At 41.9% G+C, this 25593-nt stretch overlaps 1 protein-coding gene and 1 long non-coding RNA gene across 35 annotated transcripts in view; one reads left to right on the forward strand and one right to left on the reverse strand.

Annotated features, from left to right (window-relative positions):
• Positions 1 to 25593, forward strand: part of NRXN1 (neurexin 1) — a 1129265-nt gene that overhangs the window by 879425 nt on the left and 224247 nt on the right. The window lies entirely within an intron of this gene.
• Positions 15824 to 24280, reverse strand: LOC125445795. Its single transcript, XR_007246327.1, has 3 exons — positions 24270 to 24280; positions 20795 to 20797; positions 15824 to 16054 (listed from the first exon to the last, which is right to left on the reverse strand). It is a non-coding gene; the product is annotated as an uncharacterized LOC125445795 (long non-coding RNA).

Genomic DNA, 25593 nt, shown 5'->3' on the forward strand with positions numbered 1-25593 from the left:
CGAAGGGGACCGAATCGCTGGCCACACGCCGAGGGCCTGCGAGAGGTGCATCAGCGTATCCGCTAAGTTGCGTACCAGGAAAGGATCAGTGCCCGCGTCGCCGGCCGGCTCCGTGGAGGCCGCGGGAGAGCCCTCCCCCGTTGGGAAGGGGTGCTCCACTGGGCCAGCGAGCCTGCCCCGGCCAATGGGGGACAGACCCAAAGCCGCAGCCGCCCGCGTCGCTGCACCAATCCGCCCGACCACCGGGCCGCCTTCCGGAGACCCCGGGCCGGTCTGGGCCCGAACCCTATTTAAGAGGGCTCGAGCTCTGCCCGAAGGTTCCTTGCTCTTGGCCCGCTTGGGACCCATGCGAGCGCGAGACCGGTCACGACCAGCAAGGAGAAAGAAGGAATAAAAGTGAGAACTAGCAAGGTGAGGAAAAGTCGGAAAAAAGGAAAGAAAAGGCAAGTATAGAGGCCGCAACCAGTCTCCTTCCAGGCCTTATGCGAGACGCCAACCACACCACCACGCCTTGCTGGGTCTCGCCGCCGGGAAGGGTGCGGACCGGGAGAGGCGTCTATATATACCCAGGCTCCTCCCGCCAAAGCGGCTGGGAGCCAATCAATGCACCCGGTTCTGCAGCATGCAATTCCTACCTTGCAACCCCTTATTTTGCTGCGCTGCTCACCCCAGCAGCAATGGCTGCCCCTGGTTATTCAGGTGCATCTTATTTGTTAACACTTGGTGATTAACTGCCTGAATAAAATTAGATGTTTAGTGCCATTATTGATTAAATAATTATTGATTAAATAATGTATAGGTGAGATTAAAGTCTCACTTTTCTCTATTGGTTCTTATTTTAACAATCCTTAACCACCACCACCACCACCACCACCACCACCACCACCACCCGTTTTATCTAAACACTCTATCCAGGGTTTCCAATTGTCCATAAACTTAATTAAGTTATTTCCTTTGAGTGACAAAGTTAACTTGGCCATCTCTGCCAATTCAAATACCCATACCTGCTCTGTTCTGATGCCTCAAAGGACTTTTACGAGAGGTATATAGTTTTTGCCTATTTCTTATCTGTAGCATCCGAGTGTAATGCCAGTTGTGTTTATGATATCCTAGCAAATAGCTTTCTTGTCAGCTGCGTCTATCAAGAAATTATCATTTCTTTAAAAAAACACTTTCACTCTTGGTTTGTCACAGCATTCTAAGGTAGTGAATTCCATAAGTTAACAATATCATGCTTGCATCCATCTGTCCTGAACTTCCTGTCACCTACTTTTGTTGGATGATCCAGAACAGCTTGCATAACATGAGATCCACCAACTCAGACCCATGTGATTCTGCCTGCCAGATATTTGAAAGTGAAATTTCTGCAAGTCAAGACAGGCAGGAAAAAAGGCGGGTGAGTGGTCTGATGTACCGGCCAAATACGCTACATTCGACTTGGTGGGTCACTGACAAAATTGCCAAATTTTGGAGAGCCCAGATCTGGTGAGGGATGCAGGCCAGCCAGAACACAGAGATGCAGTTGCACACCCCCACCTCGCCCCAAAATTTGCCCGCCCTCCCAAATTAAGGCAGGCGAGCAGTGAGCCAGGCGGGCAAGTGGGATGGGTGGGTGGGTGAGTGGTGAGCAAGGTGGGGTGAGTGGGACGTGCAAGTGGTAAGTGGGGTTGGTAAGCAGTTAACACAGTGGTTGGTGGGTGAACAGCAGTAGCAGGTGGGCAGCCAATGCGCCCTTTAGTATGCCATTGCAGAGATGGGACTAGTGGGGTTCAGTGGATTCAAAGGATGTAGCCTATATGTGGAGAGATATCAAAGCAGTAGAGTCAACAGAAAATACTAATTTATGTACAAGGCACTGGTTTTTTTCTTTCTCTCAAGATATCAGGAGGGTAAAAAAGAAAAAGAGAAGGTAGCATTTAGAGAAAAGAGTGGGGTGAAAATGAAAGATAAAATCTTCTGTAAGGTTAACAACTGTGAAGTTGTTAAAGGCATGGTGTAAAAAATTTATTTGCTTTAAAGGCTACTGACCAGATTAAAAACAGCTTCTTGGGTCCCTCCAGCCACTGGTTGGGTATATGGGAATAGAGTTGCTAGATCCAGATTGGGAAATTCCTGGAGATTTGGGCATGGGGTTAGCAGGAACTTCAGTGGGGTAAATGCCATAGAATCCACCCTTCAAAGCATCAGTTTTCTTTAGGGAAGCAGATCTCTGAAGTCTGGAGATGAGTTGTAATTCCAGGGGAACCCCAGGTCCCACCTGGAGGCTGGCATCCCTACTCTTTCCTATTTCCTCCAGCAGGAGAAAAAGACAATCATGCCTGTGCAGAAGTGGACAGTTTGCAACGTTAGCCTCTTGTGCAGACTTCCCAGGAGTCTTATAATAGGCCTTCCCAGTTCATGATGGTAGCTGCCTAGATTTGTACATTTGTATCGCTTTGCAACATTGACTTTTTTGCCCTCAGTTTGAGGGGCAGTCAAGTTGCAAGGAAAAGGGATCTCACAGGGGCTGCTGGGCCTCCCCATCCTTCTTAAAATGGCAGAACAAAATTATTTCATGGGGTGAAAAAAGATGGCTGTTCCACTGATTTCTATCATTGGCGCCTGAGTTCCTGGGTCAGTGAAATCCTATTCCAGGGAAGGGGTTATTCCAGGGAAGGGGTTGATTCTTTCTGGGAAATGGCCCATGCTTCCAAAAGGCAGCCTGCCCCTTACACTTTTTAGAACTAGTGCCTCAGTGTATTTCTGCAATTAAAAAAAGCCACTGTAAGGCAAACCTCCCATAAATACTGATAATATAAAATCCTACAGAGTGCACCATAAGCCAGACTCATTCCATTGTGAAAGTACCAAGCAGCTGCTTCAGATGGAGCACAATGCAATATACCCAACCCTGTGCCAGATTTCATGAGCCTTTGAACAAGAGGAGAAATTCAGGATGGTAATTACAAACATAACTCAGGGTGATGGGATATCCTTGGGAGATTACTCTGTAATAAGAGAGGCCTGTAAACATTTTTAAAGACCTTGCTCTCATCCTCTCTTCTGGAGCCTCTACCTTTATGGATACGAGTGAAAAGCTAACAGAGAATTACGGCTTTTCAGAGCGTTACTGAATAAGCCAGGGATGAGTTGAACAGTTTACAACATATGTGCCTACCACCACCACATGTATACTGACCCTGTCCTCCTGCCCTGCAAACCCTAAAATGCACTAATGAAAATCCAGATTATAATCTTAGCAGAAGAAAATCATGCATAATTCAGAATAGTAAAAAACTAACAATGGTGTTTGTACGTGATTATTTGTATGCATTATTGAATTAGCTTATTGCTCCAGGCATGAGAAACTGATCTTTGGAATGGTCCTTGAAAAATCTCTGATTTGATCCTGCTTTCCATACCCACCCTCTCTTTTACTCCCCCCACTACCTCCTGGTAGTGGGAGGTACCCCCACTAACTTACATATATGAATATTAATAGAGATGTAAAATAGGAGAGTTTTTAAAAAATAATAATAATAATGGATGTGCTAGAAAAGAAAGTCCTGCGTGAAACATATTCATTCAGAAAGTCCACCTGGAAGTGTTGGGGATTCAGAGCATGTATTCACAATCCATTATCCTGGGATAACTAGCCTTGATCTTGCTTCAGCTTCTGAATTATTTACTTAAGTGTCTGGCTACATCCGAGGTTGCAGTGAGCTGAGAGTTCACCGTTCCTGGTAAGACTGCAAGGTCTGACCTCTTTGAATAAAGGATCAGAACAACAATAAAAGGGTTCTTATCTCTGGTGGGCGGAGCTCCTGCTTTATCAGGGCATTGTATGGGTTGTGCCACTGTGGCTGTTTTCAGCCATAACATTAAAGTGAGGTATGCAAGTTACTGTGGCTGCTCTAAATCATCGGCCCTTTCAGCACGGGCCAAAAACGACAGCCTGGGGGCGGTAAAAACGCCGCCCCCAGGCCGCCGTTCGCACAGGCGGCGCTGCTGCAGCACAGCAGCGCCGACCTGACTGCACTCCCCCTTCCCCAGGGCGGCGTCAGGCCGCCCTAAACAACAACCCTTTAAAGGGTTGTTGTTGAGGAGAAAGCGTCTTCCCGGCCCGCCGGGAACACGCTGTTTCCCCTTCCCTTTCCCATGTACCTCTCGTGTCGCCATCCTGCTGGCCTCCTAAGTCCCTCCCTCGCTGTCCTCCGACCCCTGGAGGTCGGAGGGCAGCGTGGGCGGGGCTGAGGAGGCCAGCAGGACGGCGACACGAGAGGTACATGGGAAAGGGAAGGGGGGAAGAGGCGGCTCCATGCGGAGCCGCCTGCCGCCTGCCGGCCTCTCCAGAGGCCGTCCGCATGCCTGCATGCGAACGGCCTCCGCCTCCACGCCGGCGGAATTCCTGCTGGCGTGGAGGCGCCCTTACGGCCATGCGGAAACGGCCCTTCTTTTTATGAAGCTTTTTTCCACTTTTCTGTTCCTACAAGAGAAAAGTAATGCTCAGTTCACTCCTGTTTTAGAAGTTATTTGAAATGTAAATTCTCTCCCATCAAGTTACACCATAGCCATCCTGACTTAAAAAAACAACAACATTGACCTGGAGTTCAGGCTTGCTCAATCTTGTCAGATCCCAGAAGCTAAACAGTGTCAGCCCTAGTTAGTAATTGGATGGAATACCACCAAGGAAGTCCAGGGTTGCTAGACAGAGGCAGGCAATAACAAATACCTCTGTTAATCTCTTGCCTTGAAAACCCTAAAGGGTCTATGTAAGTTGGCTGCAAGTTGACAGCATTTTCCATACCAATTTTGAGGACAGGAACCTCCATCAAAGCTTCATTTTTGGTGTTCTTCCTAGCCCATGTTCTGTTTCTAGGAGAGAACAAAGCTTGGAAAGTTTCTTTGGAGGGTGGAGTAGCTCTGGATATTTTTCATTACTCAGAAGTAGCTCTCATTAAAGAAAAGGTTAGTGACCCCCTGGTTTAGGAGTTTGGGGATTCATTTCCCAAAGCCTCTGCACTCTGTTTAAAGAACTGGAAGCTATCTGGCCGTTGCTGTATTGAGTGAGGTAAGAATAAAAGATGAGAAGGGAATAAGTAATTGCTGGGTTTCAAACAGCAGCACTTAGCAAAGTTTTAATCAGCAGCTTCATTGACTTTGACCATAGTTTGTCAGTAAATTGAAATTTTTAAAATGTGTCCCATGGGCCTTTTTGGTGATACACATGCAGAAGTGGTGTCCATTTTGTTCGTTGGGTCATACAGACTGTGGATTTCGGCCATATTTCATTTGCAACCATATTGTGAGATTTGCAAATATTTTTTTATTTACTTGCTTAAATGAATCAGTAGGTACTATTCTGTTTTCTACATTCCTCTCACCTATCTTCAAAATTCATAATTCACATGATCTCATAAACAAATTTATACTACTCACCTGTTTGTCTTAGTAACTGCGTAGACAGTAGCAAAAGAACTGGGCTGAGGGGCCTAGAAAGGGAAAAGAGGAGGGAACAGTTAGACCCCCAAGAAGCAGGTATGAGATTCATGTGAGTCAGAAGCTTCACTTAGCTGTAACTGTTGTTCATTGAACGTCTTCTGCACAGGCACACATCCCTCCCTCCTTTCCCCACTGTGGGCTGCCATTTTACCTCATTAGTGTTCAACTACATTGGCAGTGCACTCCCCACCTCTGTTACATGAGTGTTAAGGAGGGAAACCAGCCTTCTCTAGTCTTCAGGAGGGCGGGTGGCTGGGTTCTAAGAGCCCTGAAGCTTCTGGAAGCTTTCTAGTAAGTTCTTCACATCCAGCCTGTACTATCCCATGCATGTCTCACAGAAGACACTCAATGAGCAACAGTTATAAGTATGTGCAACTTTGTTTTTCCAAGAATAGAAATGAAGAAGAAGAAGAAGAAGAAGAAGAAGAAGAGGAGGAGGAGGAGGAGGAGGAGGAGGAGGAGGAGTTTGGATTTATATCCCCCCTTTCTCTCCTGCAGGAGACTCAAAGGGGCTTACAATCTCCTTGCCCTTCCCCCCTCACAACAAACACCCTGTGAGGTAGGTGGGGCTGAGAGAGCTCCGAGAAGCTGTGACTAGCCCAAGGTCACCCAGCTGGTGTGTGTGGGAGTGTACAGGCTAATCTGAATTCCCCAGATAAGAACATAAGAACATAAGAACTAGCCTGCTGGATCAGACCAGAGTCCGTCTAGTCCAGCACTCTGCTACTCGCAGTGGCCCACCAGGTGCCTTTGGGAGCTCACATGCAGGAGGTGAAAGCAATGGCCTTCTGCTGCTGCTGCTCCCGAGCACCTGGTCTGCTAAGGCATTTGCAATCTGAGATCAAGGAGGATCAAGATTGGTAGCCATAGATCGACTTCTCCTCCATAAATCTGTCCAAACCCTTTTTAAAGCTATCCAGGTTAGTGGCCATCACCACCTCCTGTGGCAGCATATTCCAAACACCAATCACACGTTGCGTGAAGATAAGCCTCCACAGCTCAGGCGGTAGGTTTAACAAGGCGGTAGGTTTAACAAAATGAGGTAGGTTTAACAAGGTGAGGGTTTCTTCAGATTTTTTCCCCTGTGTTCTGGTTCAACATATACATCACAGTGGTCAGTTAGAACTTTCTGTGTAAAGTAACTGTGAATGGGACTTGATCTTGTAAATGGGGAAAATAAAAAAATACATATGTTTATGGCTCAAATTGAGACCTATCATGCATGTGTTTGTACTTCAGAATCATGGGCAAGGGCTAATGAAATATTCCAGAGGTATGCTGGTTTCCATACAGTTGGTAGAATAACTAGAAACAGTGTGTCCAGCTAGAAATTGTAGCCATTGAAGCAGCCCTAAAATGAATTCCTCAAACTGAGGTGACCAACCAGGGTTTCTGCCTCTGGATTGGGAATTCCTGGAAATTGGGAGGATGATATAGTCTGGAGAGGCTAGCCTTTGAAGAAGGAACAGACCTCAGTGGAGTATAATGACATTGAGTCTGTCCTTCAAACCAGCCATTTTCTCTAGAGCGCTGATCGCTGTAGCTGGGTGATCACATGCAATTCATTTCCCCTTTTAACTGCCCTTTGCCTTTTTTCTTTGTTTGTAGTCCTTATCTTCTTCATTACTACACTTGTTCATTACTACGCCTGTTTATCTTTTATTGGTTTTTGGATGTCTCTTCACTAGGATCTGTGCATTATGCATCAGTGCTCTTCCATGCAGGAGAAATGAGAAGATGGCATGTTTGATCTAAAAAAGAGATAATTTGATTATTTTGTGGTGGACCAGAGCAAGTTGTCACATTGAGTTGCTATTTATTCCTACCAGGGGAAGAAAAGATTAAACCTGACATTACAAACTAACATAATAAGATGTATGTGTGTGTGTTTCTCTGTTATAGTTGTCCATGATTTTTACCACTGTAGTCAGTACACACACAAATATTTTGTATATATACCTTATTTCATCTCATTCAGTGTGGTATCAAAGGTGTGGTCCCTCGTTAGAGCTTGCCATTAGGTTATTGTTGGGATCACTTTTCCTACAAAGGCAGATCAAATGGATGTCCCCTTTGCAGTCCTATCTTGATGCATCCATGTCAGGGAGCCTGACCATAGCAACCTAATAACCCTACAGAGGTGGCAGAAGGAAAACCATGGACAGAGCCTTTGCCCTTTAACATCCTCTGTTATGATGTTACGGAACTACAGGGATGATTGCACAGATTAAACAAGACAGAGTTGAGGCATTAGGGAGGCAGATGGAGAAGTGGCAAAGGTAGAAGGAATCATGTGGCATACTATTCTATTTAGAGACGAAGAATACCATCCCAAACAAAGTTACATCATTCAAAGTCAGTGAAAGTCAACAGGGTTTGTAACTCTGTTTAGGATTGCTCTGAGAGATGTTTAGAACCGTAATGTGTGAATAAAATAAATCTATCAAAAGTGTTCTGTTGAGAATTCCACTTGTGAATGTTTAATCAGTTAAATTAAAATACATATTATTGAACATCAGTACCTCCTAGCACTGATATTTAGAGATTTGCTGCCTCTGTTCATGGAGATTCCCTTTACTCAACCATGGCTAATAGCCATAGATGGACTTTTCCTCCATAACATATGCTCATGATCTTCACTAACATCATGGTGGTAGTAAATCCCACAATTTAATTTCTTACTGAGTATTTATTTTGTCTGTGCTGAACCTGTTGCACATCAACTTCATTGGTATACATGCATGCTAGTATTATCTTACTATCCACCTTCTCCACTCAACACATGGCAGACCTTAAATGTGTTTACTCTTTTTCATTAATTTTCATTTTATGTGCTATTAGCATGGACAAGTTCTTCTAGATATCCTTAAAGTAGTGGGACAGAAGATGAGAACAAACAAAAGGAAATTAAACAGATTCCCAAAGGCATTGGTACTTCTCCGTGATCAAGACAAAATAATTTGGAATCTGAACACCTAAATAGAAATTTAGGTGGGGAGAATTTCATAAGCAACTCTAAACAGAACAAGTAAATTCTACATCTGTGAATGTCTTCTTGTCACATTGCTATTATGTTTTGAAATGATCATATTTTTCTTGTCTTAAGCTTCTGAGTGTCAGTTGGATGCAAGTCTACATTTGTATGTAAAACACTGTGAAAGGCATTCCATCCTCCGCGCCCAAACCTTACAACTTTAATATTTTCTTTGGGAAATATAATTTTGTTAGGCCCCATGTACACAAGGAATTTTCATGAGACAGCTATTTACTGACATTTCAATGCCAGTGATGTTTATCTGTCGGTTGTGTACTTGGAATCTGTTGCTGAGATGAGTATGTAGCTGTGAAAACAGTCCATTAAGGAGTGGGAACCGCAGGAGGAAAATAGTACAATAATAGTGGATCATAATCTTGTGCCATTGTGTGGCCAAATTATAGAAAAACTCTAAAAAGACAGAAAGTGAAGCAGGAGGAAAGTATCAAGATAACATCACAGTGAGAAAATGGAAAGCCCAAGGGGGAAGCTGTAATAATAGGGCACCAGGAAGAAAATTGCTAGGATTTTGTTCTTGGTACAATGGAGTTTGTAGAGGACCATGGACATGGTAGATGTTTTGTATGCTGGTTCAGATGTTGTGATGTTGGTAGGAATTATTGCAATGAGAGCGATTGTACTCTTGAAATATTGCATCTTAGCTATTCCTGAGCAGATATGTAAGGATTTCTAACTTTCTAGCTGTAGCCTTCTTTGAAAGCCCTTTGACCTCTGGGAGTACGTGAACAGTAAGGGTGGCCATGTGCATGAAGGGAGAGCTTTTCAGTTGTTTGCACATAACATGACATGTGGCCCACTACTTTGTGGCCAAGGTGTGCAAAGCTCTGACAAGTGTCATCCATATGATTAGATCTGATATCTGTCCATAGGCAAGATCTGAGCACCAGCACTTTGGAGATTACTGCATTTTTTAGCAATTTAGCAAGCAATTCTTATATTGCCAATCCCAAAGATTATTATAGCTTCTGAACTGGCATTATGTTTTATGACTTTGAGGACTAAAATATGTACTGCTCTTGGGGACTTTATGTGAGTGTAGAGTGGTTTACATCAATAGTAGACAGGTCTTTATCTATGAAGTGGAATGTACTTCCCAGCAGAAGTTGCCTTTCTTTCCTCCAACCATTATTGACCTCTGAATGGCTTTGCTGATTCCCTGTTATGTAGTCAAGGCCTTGATTAAGGGCATTGATCTCATTTTCCACCAGCTGTATTTTCTGACTACCTGATGTGTTTTCTCTGTTATCTGTCTGAAGAAGCAGAAGGTTTCCTGTGAACAATGTTGTCTGTGGACAAAGGTCCACCATTCAAGCATGGTGTTACTAATAATGGCTAAAATGTTTCTGGAAAGTCTAGAGGCAGGATAAAAAGGCAAAAACCCTTTCTATTTGCTTTCTAGTCACTGGGTATTCAAAGGTATACAGAGGTTCCGTTGTAGCTAATAGTCTTTGATAGGCTAAGAAAGAAATCATGTGACGAGATTCTATAGGCTAGGCTCATTGAAATCAGTAGGTTTGGACTGGAGTTACTGCATGCAATTTCACTGTAACTACATTAGACAGCAGTCCTAAGCAGGTGTACTCAGATTCTTCCTGGTGCCCTATTATTACAACTTCCCCCTTGGGCTTCCCCCTTGGGCTATTTAATAGGGATTATCTCAAGGAACTACTCTTAGGTTTGCAATTAGTCTCTAAATTCTACAGTGAAATCCAATGTAGACTTAGTGTCATCTAAGTCCATTTATTTCTGTGGCCTTAGATTGAAGTAACTGTATATTGGATTGCAATGAAAGCTTTGAAGAAGATTGTACTCCTTTAGTATGAAGTCAAAATTAAGACCAAAATGCAGTGGTGCAGTTTCTTTCTAGAGGTTTTCCCCCCCAGAACTGAAAACAGCAACAAACCAGTATCTACTTGAGTCTACATTTTATAGTAAATCTGCCCTGGTATTTGAGCTGAAGCACCTGACCATATGAAGGTAGTCTAAAGTAGTTAGGATATTTGGGTTTGGGGGAAGACATCTGAGAGGAAATGTAATGAGGGTTTTAAAAACTCATATATGGTGTGCAGAAAGTTACAGATATAATTTCCCCCTTATCTCATAAAATTAGTGCTCCCATCTCTGTGAATTCCTGTGAATATCTGCTCTCATCTCAGTCCTTCAAAATTATTGGTCTTTGGCTGTAGTAAGTATGCATAGGATTGCCCAGCTAATAATCATCCTGTAAGACTGGCAAATAAAAGAATCCATGCAATAATAATGGAGTATAGGTCTATTACCCATGACAAACAGAGGCCCCTTCCGCACACGCAAAATAATGCGTTTTCAAACCACTTTCACAACTGTTTGCAAGTGCATTTTGCCATTCCGCACAGCTTCAAAGAGCACTGAAAGCAGTTTGAAAATGCATTATTCTGCATGTGCAGAATGAGCCAGACCCTTCAGGTTCAGAGGCAGTATGCTTCTGAATGCTGGTGCAGGAAGTAGGGCAACAGTATAGGTAGAGTGTTGCCCTTGTGCTATGTTAGTCGGCTTCTGGGAAACTGTGACTGCCCTCTGTTAGAAAAGCGTGCTGAACTAGATGGGACTTTTTACATTTTAAATGCTAAGGACATAATCACTCAAGAAAACTGCACCAAAATACATTGAAAAAAGCTTCCAGTGAATTGTTAAGTGCCACATTACTTTTTAAAAAAACAAGTACATTTACTTTTTGAGTTCATGATCAGAAATCAAAATAATTTTTTTTAGGATTTATTTCGCATTCATCTCTCCTCTCATCCTAATATGTGGGTGGACAGGTGTCTGCAGCCTGCAGCATTTGAGATGGTAAAGGTGTTTCATAATCTTGGACATTAAAAAAATTGAACATCAGAGAAAATAATAGTTGAATCCTTGTCAATGACTTGCTAGTTGTTTTTTTATGTGTAGTGATTTTTGTTTGAGTGGAGGACTATTTCAGCATACAGTCTTTATCTATAGTTTAGATGGTGATTCAGAAACAACATTTACTGTTTCATCTGTCGTAGCCTGTGTCTGTGTATAGTGGAGGGGGCGGGGATTAAAAACCATTTATGATATCTTTAGGTGTGCTACATTATCCTGCATAATACAATAGATTTTGTTTCTGCTGCTTTGTTGGGGTTCACTGTGTGTATTCTCCACCCCACCCCCGCATTTGATGCTTGTCAACTCAACTTTTATTCCTGTGAAAGAAACAAAATAGGGATTCTTTGAGGAGAAACACAGGTACAGGCTTTAAAGGTTACCTTGAGTCTGAATTCACTTTGTGGCTTCAGATTTACTTGGATGTTTATTTTGATAGTACATATCAGAAGGACGGAAGAACATTCTTAAGGATGTTAAGAGCAAAACGTAGTCATTCCTCGCCTATTATCAAAGGCATACAGAAAGCTTTTGTGGCCTTATCATTTTGATTTTCCAATGTAAACATTTCTTCATGAAGCTTTGGAAATATTTCAGCATCTCTTTATGGAGGTAATGATTCCTGAGCCTGTTTATATCCAGCTCTGACAGTCTCATGAAAGGAAAGTCCAAGAGGAGGAAATTATTGCTATTGCCCATCATTCAGAAATTAATTTCCTGGACTCCCACCACTTTATGGTTAAGAACATATTATGAATATGGGGTTTTGTTTCTTTCAGAGGGGATTTTTTTTTGATAAGCCACTAGCCAATATAAATCTGAGGGCCAGTTAGTGTTGTGGTACAAAACTCTGATTGAGATCAGCATTCCATCAAGCACAACGGACATGTACAACCCTCCAATAGAGAATCGTTTGAGCTGATGTTAAGCCTATTTTGCAAGGTAGTTCTTAAACCCAAAATGTACAGCATAGGATTCTAAGGCCTTTGCATTGGCATTCCCTCTTAGTGATCAGTTTGTAATCAGAAGATAAAATCTCCCAGCAGCTATCTGTAATACTTTCATCAGACTACATGAAGTGGCCTTATACAGAATCAGTTCAACATTACCTTCTCTGACTGGCATCAGCTCCTCGGGGTCTTCAGTAGAATAGATTCTCTTGCGACTTGATATCCTTTTAATAGAGATGGCAAGACTTCAGCCTGAGACTATCTGCATGCCAATCCAAGTGGTTTGTTGCTGAGCTATGGCCATCTTCCAGCCTTTCCTTTAGAAGGCTTCTGCAACTTGTGGTTTGTCAAGCCAAACACAAACTGCCATGCATTGTGACCGTTCCCCATGGCAGAATTCTCTTAACATTCACCTGATTCTTCTCTGTGTATATATGTATGGGAAATATTTTTCCTGCATATTCTTCCACGTGATTAAATCTGAGCTGTACTACCTCTTAGAGTGCCACTGAACACAAATGCATTTGAGGATGCGGTAAGCCTCAAACCTCACCAACTTTACTATTGAGGGTATATATGTGCAGGATTGTGGGGTAAATATCATACTGTTGTGACTTGACCACAATGAGAATGGATGTAAGTCCTAAGTAAAGGTGACTGAGAGATATGTTGACACAAATTGATGATTCGCTGACCCTGAAAGAAAAGCTAGTATTGACTGTGGTTGGACAGAATCTGTCATTTTTGACAGACTCATATAAGGTGGTGGTTTTTATATTCATATTTTGTTGTCATGCATATTTGGAGATTTAAAGGATTATATTTCCCTTTGGAACTATTTCTTTGGCAGTTCCCTCAAGTTTGGAAATCTTTTTTCGTAGTGCAGGAGTCCCCAACTTTGTTGCTTTTGAAATTCCAATACAGGATAGGCAGTACCACCTCTAAATAGCTGCTGTGCATGTGGCACTGCACTTGTTTTTGTATTTCCTTCAATATTTGCATAGTGATAGCAGATGTTTTAGGTAATAGTGTAATATCTTGAGCTTCCTGACATTTATCCAGTTGAAATAAATTGTGGTTGCTGGCCTTACTTACAATCTGCAAGTATCTGCGGATCAGTGACTGTGTTTGAGTGACAGTCTTTACTTTGTGTATTTACTTTTACTATCTCTTCTTATAGTCAACACACTTTTCTCCCCTCCCCCCAGTGGTTATGCTATGGATGTGGTGTCATAGTTCCATAGACACACAAAATAAAGACAAATTCTGCCAACCTGAGAACTCAAGGAACTCTTACCTTTTAATATATGGAAATGGCCTACAGGTTTCTCCCCGCCTCCGGCCATCCCCATCAATTCCCCACCCCCGGCCATCCCCATCAATTCTGTTGGCATTACAACCTTCTGTTACCTTCAGCAAACCTTGAAGCTGGCTGGAGTTTAAAATAAGAGAGAGAGAGACTCATAGAAGAAGGGTAGGGGAATAAGAAGTGAGCAAGTTAGTAAGGAAAGTAGCAGTAAAGGAGGGAATAAGAATGGGTTGGAGGAGGGGAACGAGAAGAAGGAAACTTGAAAATGGGTCAAGAAGCACGACAGGGTGATATCAGGACACTTAGAGACAAAACATTAAGACATGCAGACTTTGTATTCTTTTCAGATCTCTCTTGAACTTATGCAGGTTATATAGAAGATTTTTCACAAAAACTACTGCACTAATAAACATCTAAAAATTCCATTCAGTCAGCCAAGAGAACAAGCCATTTTTAGATTGGAATACTTGAGCCCATCCAAAGTTTCTCATGAATTATTTCAAAGCAAATCAGAATTGCCATTGTACAAGTATTTAATTGGTTAAGATAGAGGTTTTGCTTATATATGTATCATATGTTACAAAAGCTTTGAGAAATCAAAAAATGCTAAGGACCTTTTTTAAAAAAAAACCCACCCAGGACTGCATCTGAAGCACACAATAACAAAACCCATTCACACATGCACCCAGGAACATAGAACCCGTGTCCATCATGTGATACCACAGTGTGGGATAATATGATCATATGGACAGGGCTCATAATGTGTGTGTTTTTCCATTTGATTGGGACTGTCCTAGCAGAATATTGGTTGGAGTGATTTTTCAAACCATTTCCAAGTTGCCTTTCCATTGGGTTTAAGGTCCCTATTGTTAATTTGTCCCATCCATGTGTTTTATTTAGTCGCATCTCTTTCCCTGTAGCATGGGTTCAGCATGAAACAAGATAGAGCTTTCAGACGTTGCTCAGCTCAAAATATGGGTCCTGTTTTCTAATAATCTTTTTTTATCGAGTCCTACAGAAAAACACCTTCCTTGGCCACAGAAGCATTTCATTCTCCTCTTACCACGTTTGCGAGTGTTGCATCAGGCTAATTTGCAGATTATATAAGGCTTGGTTGATTTACATCGCATTAAAGTATATTCCATTATGAGTGTTCTACAGTCACATCATATAATTGCATTGACATTTATTTTTATTACATCAAATAATTGACTCTAGGAAAGGAATTAAATAGATGAGAACTACATGACAGACAAACAGCAGAGAGGTTGAAGCTGAATTTTTTTTGTCCATATAGTATGAATAAATTTTCCTTGCAATACTGGAAGCTGGGGAAAAACACATTCTTTTTGTAGTTTTCCTGAAAATAATATTTAAATGATTAAATTTCAACTTTGCCTCTAGGAGAAAAAAATAGCTTATGATACTATGAAAATGAACATAGCAGATTTATCCAGACTCTGTTTGATGTATCATTTTTCCCTCAAACATTTCGTTTTCTTCCATTCTTTTGAGCATCAGCAGGGAGGAAACTATTGCTCCTGATAATGATGTGTTTGACTGAACTTTCTGGTGTTCTGCCAGATCAGAACTCCCAGAATTCCATTTCCGCTTCTTTAAGCTCTTTGCCTCTGCTCTATCGCTTGCATCAATCCGTTCAAATCAGCTGCCTTTGTCTCCTTGCTGTGCTCCAATTTCCATGGGCTTTCTTAAATTTTCCTTTTCAAAAAGGTTTTAAACGTTTTGAATTCTCTTACTCCTTAGCTCCAGAGGTCCATGGAATTTCAAACAGTGGGAACATACCAAGGCTAAGTTTGATTGAAGTTTATGGGGAGCAGGTTTGGCCTTCTGGCTTAATAGGACTTCTTAAGAAGATTTTTTTAAGTGTTTGTTTAGGAATTTTTCTACCATCCCAATGATTTACTTTAAATTTTTCTACCATCCCAATGATTTACTTTACCCGAGGGAGAGAGAGCTCTCAATTCAAAGACATGGAATTTAGAACGTTACAGAATACAGATAAGTTACAAAAGGTGACCTTCCCCAACCCCCGAGGGAAAGGCACAAACTTTAGAACCAGGAGGTGACCTTCTCCGTCACCGTGGTGCTCTCAAGCGAGAGACACGCCCCCTTTCGGGTGGCTCTCAAGTGAGAGTCACACTCAGTATAGGAAGACCTGAGTTTTTGTAGATGCAAAGACGTCACACGGGCCATCCCTTTACTCTACGTATGATGGTCCATACCCCTTAAGAATCTAATTGGTCAGATCTGTCTTTGGTCACAATAAGACAAACCCCTTACGTATTACATTCCATTCTGTAATTCAAACTGCACGCTGTGAGCTTATGGCCATATGCAAAGGGCTACCATAAACTAGCTCACTGTCTTCAAGAAAAACCCGTTATTCTTGGTTGGCTCTCAGAGAAAGCCAATGTCCTCAGGCCATGCAGCTAGGCTATGCAGCATTCTTCTGGATCATAAAAGTTCCTTCTCTCCCAACAGTTTGAAATGATTCTAACAACAATAGAATTATAGTGAAATACAAATACATGTAAATATGAATCACTCTCATTATTTCTATGTTCATTTAACTATATAGAAAAACTCTTATTTATCATTTGACTAATCACCTTGATTTAGCTAGTTCTAACACAATGTCATAAAATGCACCTTTCTGCTGTCACGTAGACAAGATCCCAAAGATGTTATCTGTAGCCTGCCTGCATAGATAACATGGCTTTTAACCTTTGCAAACATGCAGGCTTCTGCTGGTCACTATACAGAGACACTCCATTTTGATTCTTAAATCCTTGTTTCATTTGAATTAATCCTCCTTGATTAAATACACAAATTTATACACATTCTGATCCATCTCCACACCTATGACTCCACTGAGCAAAGATTGAAATCTTCCTCCAGTCTAAGGAGCCTTTCTCCAATTTAAGGGGCTCTTCTATTGGAGGAAGAACCACTCAAGTTTAAGGACTGCTCCTTGGATTGGAGAAAAGCTCCTTAGAGGATGGTTAGCGTCACCCCACTGTAGGTAATAAAAAGGAATAGTTGATCAACCATGGTTGATGCAGAGCAGATGTATGGATCCCATTTAACTTTACCACAGGAGGTAGGATTTCCACTTGCAGAACATGGCTTTTTCATATTGGCCGTTTTGCTGCAGGTCAGCTTATTCCCCAAAGTGCTGCTTTTAGGGATAGGAGGACCCCAAGAAACCTCCTGCAAAATGGCTGGAAATCTACTGTCAGAGGGAAATCAACATGAGGAACTGTTCAATAGAATCAAACCCATGGCTTTCAAACCAACTTTCAACAGTAGTTTCACATCTTGGTTTGCAGACATTCCTTTAACTCAGGATGTAGGTATTCAGACATTGGCCATGTTAAAGGGAAATACCCCCTTCTAGTTGCCTGTCCCTACATTGATTTCTGCAGATAAATGTTCTGGCCTTGGTCCTCTAAGCCCACTGGGACTTACCCTGCTGACCAGAACAGACAGGATCTTGCATACTTGTTGATCCAGAAAAGCTCCTTTCCTCACCCTCACTTAAACAGGCTGAGGAAAAAGCAGCTCCCAACTTATCGAAAACAGCTTCTGGAATTTAACCAGATGGATCCTAATTGTGTTAGAATTCTGCAAGGGATTAAATCAGCAATGGTCTAGGTCACTGGCTGAAGCATAGGCAGCTCGCCTGGCACTGTCCAAATCATTTATTTACGGTCAACGACCAGAACAACAAAATAAAAAGACACAATTCAGCAACAATAAAACACAGGTCAGAGCCTGGCACTGTCTTTTCTTGGTTTCCTTTATGTGTGCCTGCTGCTTCTACTGTTCCTTCTGGGACAGAATCCTAGAATTTGGGAAGGCAGATGAAGGTTTTGGTGGTGGAGCCTCAGCAGTGAGCACCTTGAGAATGTCCCCTAGCACTGAGAAGGGACTGATATCATTTGGAGCTCTCTGTGACTTCCTTTCTCTTTCTTGGTTCCTTGGGCTCCTGTTCTGAAGATTCCAAGTCTGCATCTGTGGACAGCCCAGCAAGGGTCGTGACAATAAATAACACTGTTGTAACCAAAGTTGATGAAAACAAAGGTAGAACCTCTTCCCTAGAAGCTGCATTCCCCTTCTCCCTGATCAGCATTGGCAGCTGTTCATTTTCTGCCTGAGTGAGTTCTAAGGAAGTCAGTTACCTTGCGAGTGATGAATGTTATATGACATTTGGCCATCCGCAATTTCTACAGTTTTGTCTCACCCTGACAAGAGAAGCTTGGATGTCTCTCTTGATCTCCTAATAATATTTCATTGAGCTGATTATTTATCATGTTTCTGAACCAGGTCAAAATAACCTACCATGTAATAATGGTAGGCAATTTTGTTATTAGGGGAAAAAACATGTCAAGTTCATGAAAGCATAATAGCAAAACATCTCTGACAACAACATCACTATTACTGAAAATAGGGCTGTAAACAGTACACTTTGCCAGATGTCAGTAAGCAGCCATGTGTGTTCTAACTGGGGTGATAGGATCTTGATATGACTTGTAGATACCCTTAAGCACATAATTACTTCTTCCCTTTCCATTTATATTTCTGTTACCTAAATAGAGAAACACTATTGGACTTTTGCCTATTTAACTTGGGTTCAAATCTCCACTTGGCTGAAAACTCACTCTGTGGCCTTGAGTGAGTCACATTCGGGGGTTTTGTGAGTATAAAATGAAGGTGCATGTCATGTATACGTCACTTTGGCAAGAGATACAATTGTGAAAAAATAATGAATCCTGCTTGATGTCTCACTAAATTTCCTTCCTTCTCATTGATTTCATCCCACATGGCTTTTGTCCATACAGATCCGATAATCCTCAACATGTCCCTTTTGGGAGTCAAAGGGGATTCCTTCTCCCTTTTCTTCAGTGGAAAAGTTGGTTGGCTACAACCCAAAATCCAGTTGACAACTGAGTGAACTGAATAAGCTATTCTTTCTTTTAAAAATATTTATATACCACCTTTCCTAAATTCAAGGTTTGCATAAAAAGGCAAAAACAGTATAAGCTACAGTTGAAACTATACAGTAGAAGGTGGGGACAACACCGGTCAGGACTTTTAGAGGGCATCTCATTTTCCCACCCCCACTTTACCCTCTTTCCTTTCCTGTAGGCCTTTTCCCATCGACGGGCCAGCCCATGTTTGTGTGCTCCTGGCTTTTGCTACCCCCTCCCATCTCTACTAGTCTCTACCTGGGAAAACTATTGTCCAGTTGCACATTGCTGGCTGCCAAGCAAGACCCACTTGCACCCTGTCTTCCTCTATATCCCCTCCCCCACACTATTTTTAGGTTTTTTTGGCAACCGCCATACCCTCACCTTTCTTTGCATCTTTCTTTTCTCCACAGATTTTCCTTCTATACCCCCCCCCCCCATTCAGCTACATTTGCTATTTTATTTATACCTTGCCTTTTTTCACAAAGGGGCCCAAAGCACCTAAGTTAATTTCTCTCTTGTCTATTTTAGACACATTAGAACCATGTGAGTTAACTTAGGCTGAGAATTTATAACTGGCCCAAGGTGACCAAGTGAGCTTCTGTGGCAGAGTTGTAATTAGAACCTAGATCTCCCAGATCCTCATCTGAAACTTTAGTCTAACCATTACATCACAGTGGCTTTCATGGGGTGACTGCTGTTGAAAGTAGCTAGTATCCAGGCCTGAGTGACTCATACAAATTACTTGAATTCAAGTCACCTGGTGATTGTTCGTTGGCCTGGCCCCAATAAGTCTTCTCTCAAGGCCAAACCAGCTCTTGGAAATACCTTGTCCCTTCTTTTGCCTTTTACTTTCAGAAACCAAGATTTGAAAACCTGTGATACTGGGTGGTTGCCCAGTAATGATCCCTGAGGGCATTTGTTTCTTAAAGCTAAAGGCACTTCTTTTTTAAAAAAACAATATTTTGTTTGCCTTTTCTTTTAACAGTCAAATCATTTGACCTACTGTTTTGACAGACCACATTAAATTATTAAAAAATTTAATTTTAAGTTATTAATGTTATATCTATATATTGCAATACCTTTTAAATCTTGCTTTATTCCAAATTTGGAATTAACCCTTTAAAAACAATTTCTTAACCTCATCATAAGAAAAATAATTTTTCCTTCCCATTAAACCCCACTGAAAAGAATTTTGCCATGGTTAAAGCAATCCTCAGATCCTCATCCTTCTCCACAAATTGTACAGTCTTTGTTTGTTTGTTGATTTTAGCTTTTTCTGCAGTCCTGGGGCATGTTTAAAAATATACTCAGAAACAGACGTTAGAGAGCAAAGAAAACCAGTACTGTGGTGGCAGCTGTTGCCAAAATGTTACTTTATTCTGCACAGCTGATCAGATTTCCAACTGCTTATCAGAAGCCCTGCTGGGCAGGAACTCCATCTGGCTGTGCCCACTTTCTAAAAACACTTGATGGGTGCCAAGAGAGGGGGCGATGGGCACCATGGGGCTGACGGGTACCGCATTGGGGACCCCTGGTTTTCATTATCTGTTTAGGCCAGAGTGAAAAGAAAGTTTAGTAAAGGACTTTTGATCTTATCTAGACCCATAGGTTCTTTCAGTTCACTTTAACTCCTGCTACCTTTTGAGCAAACTTCTGGTTAAACTACATTCAATTTCTTAGCTTCGTTTTTGTAACATCACACAGATTGTGAGAGACTGCGACCGGTTGTGAGGATGTTTGACAACTAATGGCATAGGATTTACTCTGAAAAATTAATTTAATCGGGGTACTTGTGTGTGTTCTGGGCTGTACTTTGAACTGTTCGCCATTCCTTATTCTGCCAGCACAGGGAATTCAGGGCATAGGTTCCTAAAATAGGGCATGGCACCCTATATAACTGTGCATGTTGCATCTATGCATACCTGTACCAAAAGGATGCTAACCTCTGAGCATATCTGAAACTCTGCTGATTGCTGCCAAGAATGCCTTCTGCACAACATCCTTTAAAGTCTCTTTTCTTCTTGTGCAGTAACGTATCACTTGGTCAGACCGGTAGCAAGGAAATTTGGCTGGTATTAGCCAAGTGTCCACTGTGAGGCAGGTGGACATCCTGCAAAACAGTCTAGATATAAATGCATGAGTATATCAAAAGATGAATTACTTATTCAATAATTTGAAATACAAATTGCTCCTAACAACCATTGCTGCTTCCAGTTATTAACTATATAGGATAGATTATGTTAATTGCAAAAGGAATGGATGTTTTAGCCCATTCTTTCTTTCCCTCTCCCAAGTACTGAGCAATTAGACTATTAATCGTAATAAAACCCATTACATTTAATGAAATAAAATTAAGGATTAGGGCATTCTAGGTTAAGCTTATTTCATTTGTTAAATTGATACTCGTGGTTTTCTTTCCTCTTGCTTTCTTCAAAAGACAATGCATAAACCAGCATCAGAAAATCCCCAACATAATCAGACTCCTGTTATGAGGCATACATGCAAGATGCTGTATTGTGGTTGGAAATGCCAGAAAGTGGTAATAAGTGGCTTAACTGACAAATGTGTTGCACATAAATGGATTAAGAAAGGGGGGGTATATTTGGCTTTGTATTTAGTAATACATTCCTAATCTGCAATGCTTTTAGGAGATTATGCATGCAAGCGCTGGATAATAAATACGCAGAATGTAGTGGAACCTTCTTAAGTGCTGCTGTTGCTGGTACAAAAGCAGCATTGTCAATAACTCGGTGGGGGATAATAAATCTGTAGAGTGCTTTGATTAAATGGGTTATGTATGTGTGAACCTGTTCTCAGTTAACATGATTTTGATATTGTAGTATGAACATTCAACATAGTGTGTACATTCAACTTTCTTAAGAGAGTCAAGGATGTCAGTAGGCAAGTGGAACAGTAAGGCAGCCTGCATGGCTGTTAATAACAGTCATCCTTGATACACACACACAAGCAGAGTACAAGAGCCATTGGAGGAAGTGGGAAGTCACAGGTGAGTTGTAGAGCATCTGCTTTGCAAAGCAAAGGTGCCAGGTTCAATCCCTAGCAAAAGGGATTAAATATTAAATAATGTTTAAAAGGTTTATTTGAGATCCTGTCACTCAGAGCAGACTGTACTGAGGCTAATGGTCTGATTTAACATATGGCAGCTTCATGAGTTCATGAATACACTTTCAGAACCACCCCTTCTCTTGCTCAGGCACTTTATTTGGGGTCCAGCATTCAAGTAATTTGGCTGCGTGTTGAGGGGGGGGGAGGTATGGGAGTTGTAAATAGACTTCCCATTCTCCCCTACTAGCTTGATTTGTTTTTAGGGAGAGAAAAGAAACTGGGCTCTACTGGATCCCTCTGCAAGAAAGCCTTATATTCGTTCTGCTAGGGTTTTCAACCTCTGGGTTATAGCTAGAGATCTCCCACTATTATATCTGATTTCCAGGTGACAGAAACCAGTTCACCTGGAGAAATTGGCCACTTTGGAAAGTGGACTCCAATGCATTATATTCCATTGAAGTATCTCCGCTCCCCAAACCCTGCCTTGCTGGGCTCCAGGCCCCCAAATCTCCTGTTAGTTCCCAACCCAGAGCTGGCAATCCTGTGTTTGGCACCCATGTGACAGGAAGGCTTGTGGCCTAGGCAGTGGTTTACTGCTATTGGAAACATGGGGTATCCCATGTTCCTGGGCACATGCTGCCAAGCCCTGCCCTCCTCCTGGCCTCCCTGCAGGCTGGCTTCTGCCCTCCCCAGGACCCGGGAAGGCAGGAGGCGGCCAGCAGGGAGGTGGGGGGCAGGACTTGGCAGTGGGCAGTCGCAGTGCCTGTCCGAGCCCCACTCTTTCCCGTCCTCCCTTCTGGCTCCCTTAAGTGGGGCATGGGGAGTCATGCCCCCGGGTGCCATTTAGGCCCGGTACATCACTGGGCCTAGATCAAAATCCTCAACTTTTTTGAGACTTTAGAATTTTGAAGCAGTGTGTGGGGCACCACTATGAAATGGCTGCCACAGGAGACAGAGCCGAGCACAAATTGGTTGCCGCTGGAGGTGAGATCTGACCAATGCAGAGTAGAGTGGTACAATAACTTCTCTCGATCTAGGCACTGTACTTTTATTGATGCATCCCAGAATTGCATTGGCTTTCTTGGCTGCCATATCAAACTACACTTAGGCAGAAAGAATGAAATGCACAAATATAGGATGGATGACACCTGGCTTGACAACAGTGCATGGGAGTCCTACTAGACCACAAACTGAACATGAGTCAGACTGAATTAGTAAGATTCAATGAGCTAATAAAACAGTTTAGAAGTTGAGCTGATATCTCTGAAGTTGTTTAATTGGTCAGTATTGGCATTTTAATAATAATAATTATTTTATTTTTGTAATGTTACTGTTACTATCTGAATATTCAGGATCACCAGGGCTATGAGTGCAATTGGAATATTTTTGCGCTAGTTGGGCTTTGTTAGATAATTGTTATTTCTCATTTATTATGATCTACTCTAGAGCATGAGGAGAACATGACCTTTTAAGATCCTTTGCGGTCCTAAATAACATGATTCAGTGTCATCTTAATTAGCTTCTGATGCATTACTTTTTCTCCTTTCCTAATTGGGGCAGGTTAATCATGAAAACCTGGCTGATGAATGTGCTCTAGCAGGCATCACTTTGATACTTGTCTAACTGATAAGTGGACAGTTAGGCTATAATTAGCCCCTAGATCCTATTGCTGATTTGTACTGTGGGAAAAATGAGGCACCAGGATCTCCCCAAAGTCATCAGCTTACCTTTTTAAAAAGGTAATTGGGTTTATTTTGAAGTGGATTCAGAATCTCTGCGGCAATAAAGGTAGAAAATTAATAACGAATCTAAAACTAGCAATGTGGCTTCTTTTGGTGGCCTTGAGAAAGTCCTTCACTAGTTGTTTACTTTCCTTTATTGTATAGATGCAATCGGGAAAATATGGTCAGTGTTGGTATTCTGCAACTCAGGCACAAGGAAAGCACAGCAAAAACACAAATTTCCAGGCTTTTTGTCTGCAACAACAGCCTTGGAAGTGTGAAAAATGAGAGCAGTTGTACTGATGTGGAGGAGTAAATTGAGAGGGGTAGCAAACAGTTGAAGACAGAATCAAGATTCAAGATGATATTGACATGCTTGTGGTAGTACATGCAAAAATGACATAAGGATCTTAAAGCCCAATCCTGATCATGAGGTGGTCGGGAACAGTGCCACTTCTATGTCATTCCACCTCCAGAGGGCTTCTAAGTGGTGTGGGGAAACAAAAGAAAAAGCCACTTGAAAGCCCTCCATGGGGCTTAGAATCATAGTTGGAAGAAACCACAAGGGCCATCCAGTCCAACCCCTGCCATGCAGGGATACACAATCAAAGCTCTCCTTACAGATGGCCATCCAGCCTCTGTTTAAAAACCTCCAAAGAAGGAGACTCCACCATATTCCGAGGCTGCATATTCCACTTTCAAACAGCCCTTACTGTCAGGATGTTCTTCCTAATGTTTAGATGAAATCTATTTTCCTGCACCTTTAACCCATTATTCCTTGTCCTAGTTTCTGGAGCAGCAGAAAACAAGCTTGCTCCCTTTTCAACATGGCATCTTTTCAAATATTTAAACATGGCTATCATGTCACTGCTTAACCTTCTTTTCTCCAGACTAAACATACCAGCTCCCTAAGTCTCTCCTCATAGTGCATGGATTCCAGACCTTTTACCATATTAGTCACCCTTTTCTGAACCCTTTCCAGTTTGTCAATATCTGTCTTGAATTGTGGTGCCCAGAACTGGACACAATATTCCTGGTGAGGTCTGACCAATGCAGAATAGAGTGTTTCTATTACACCCTCGATCTAGATTACTTCTGCTTGTTCCTTTAATACTCTAGGACAGGGGTCTGCAACCTGTGGCTCTCCAGATGTTCATGGCCATTCTGGCAGGGGCTGATGGGAATTGTAGTCCACATAGTCCCTAGGATATAGTTCATCAGGCCAAAGAGATTTGAATTCATGTAATGTAGTCAGGTATTCCTGTGTTACTGCTTTATTTATTCTGTGCTGAATTTCCTCCATTGAATCTTCTGTTCTATTTTCCCCGGTTGAGCACGGTTTTCATTTTGGGAAAAGACTGAGGCAAAGAAGGTGATGAGTAGTTCTGCCTTTTCTCCATCTCCTGTTAGCATATAGTCATGTTCTCCATGCAGTGACCCTATCAATATCCTTTTTCTTCCTTTTGCTACAGACATAACCATAAAAGCCTTTTTATTGTTTTTAACTTCTCTGGCAAGCCTGAGCTCATTCTGTGCTTTAGCTTTTCTTTCTTTCTTTCTTTCTTTCTTTCTTTCTTTCTTTCTTTCTTTCTTTCTTTCTTTCTTTCTTTCTTTCTTTCTTTCTTTCTTTCTTTCTTTCTTTCTTTCTTTCTTTCTTTCTTTCTTTCTCCCTACACGTCCTGGCAATTTGTTTGAATTCCTCTTTGGTGATTTCCACCTTTCCCCACTTCTTGTACATGCCCCTTTTAAATCTCAGCTCAGTTGAAAGTTCTTTAGACATCCATCCTGGTTTCCTTAGACACCTCCTGTTTTTCCTCCTCATTAGAACTGTTTGAAATGGTGCCTTCAAGATCTCACTTTTAGGAAGCTCTCATCCGTCATGCACTCCCTTCTCTTTTTGTATTCCTAACCACAGTATCACCCCCAGTTGTTTCATAAGTTTACTGAAATCAACTTTCTTAAAGTCTAGAATGTGTGACTGACTATGCTTCACATCCCCTTTCTACTCTAACAAACTCCAGGAGAACATGGTCACTTTCATGGAGTCATGCCACCCTTTGGATGGCATAAATCCTAAGACATGGCAGCAGCGTTCCCAGCCCAAAGGCTGGGTGGACGCTGACTAAAGTCA

Source organism: Sphaerodactylus townsendi, linkage group LG01, assembly GCF_021028975.2.
Source record: "Sphaerodactylus townsendi isolate TG3544 linkage group LG01, MPM_Stown_v2.3, whole genome shotgun sequence".
NCBI lineage: Eukaryota > Metazoa > Chordata > Lepidosauria > Squamata > Sphaerodactylidae > Sphaerodactylus > Sphaerodactylus townsendi.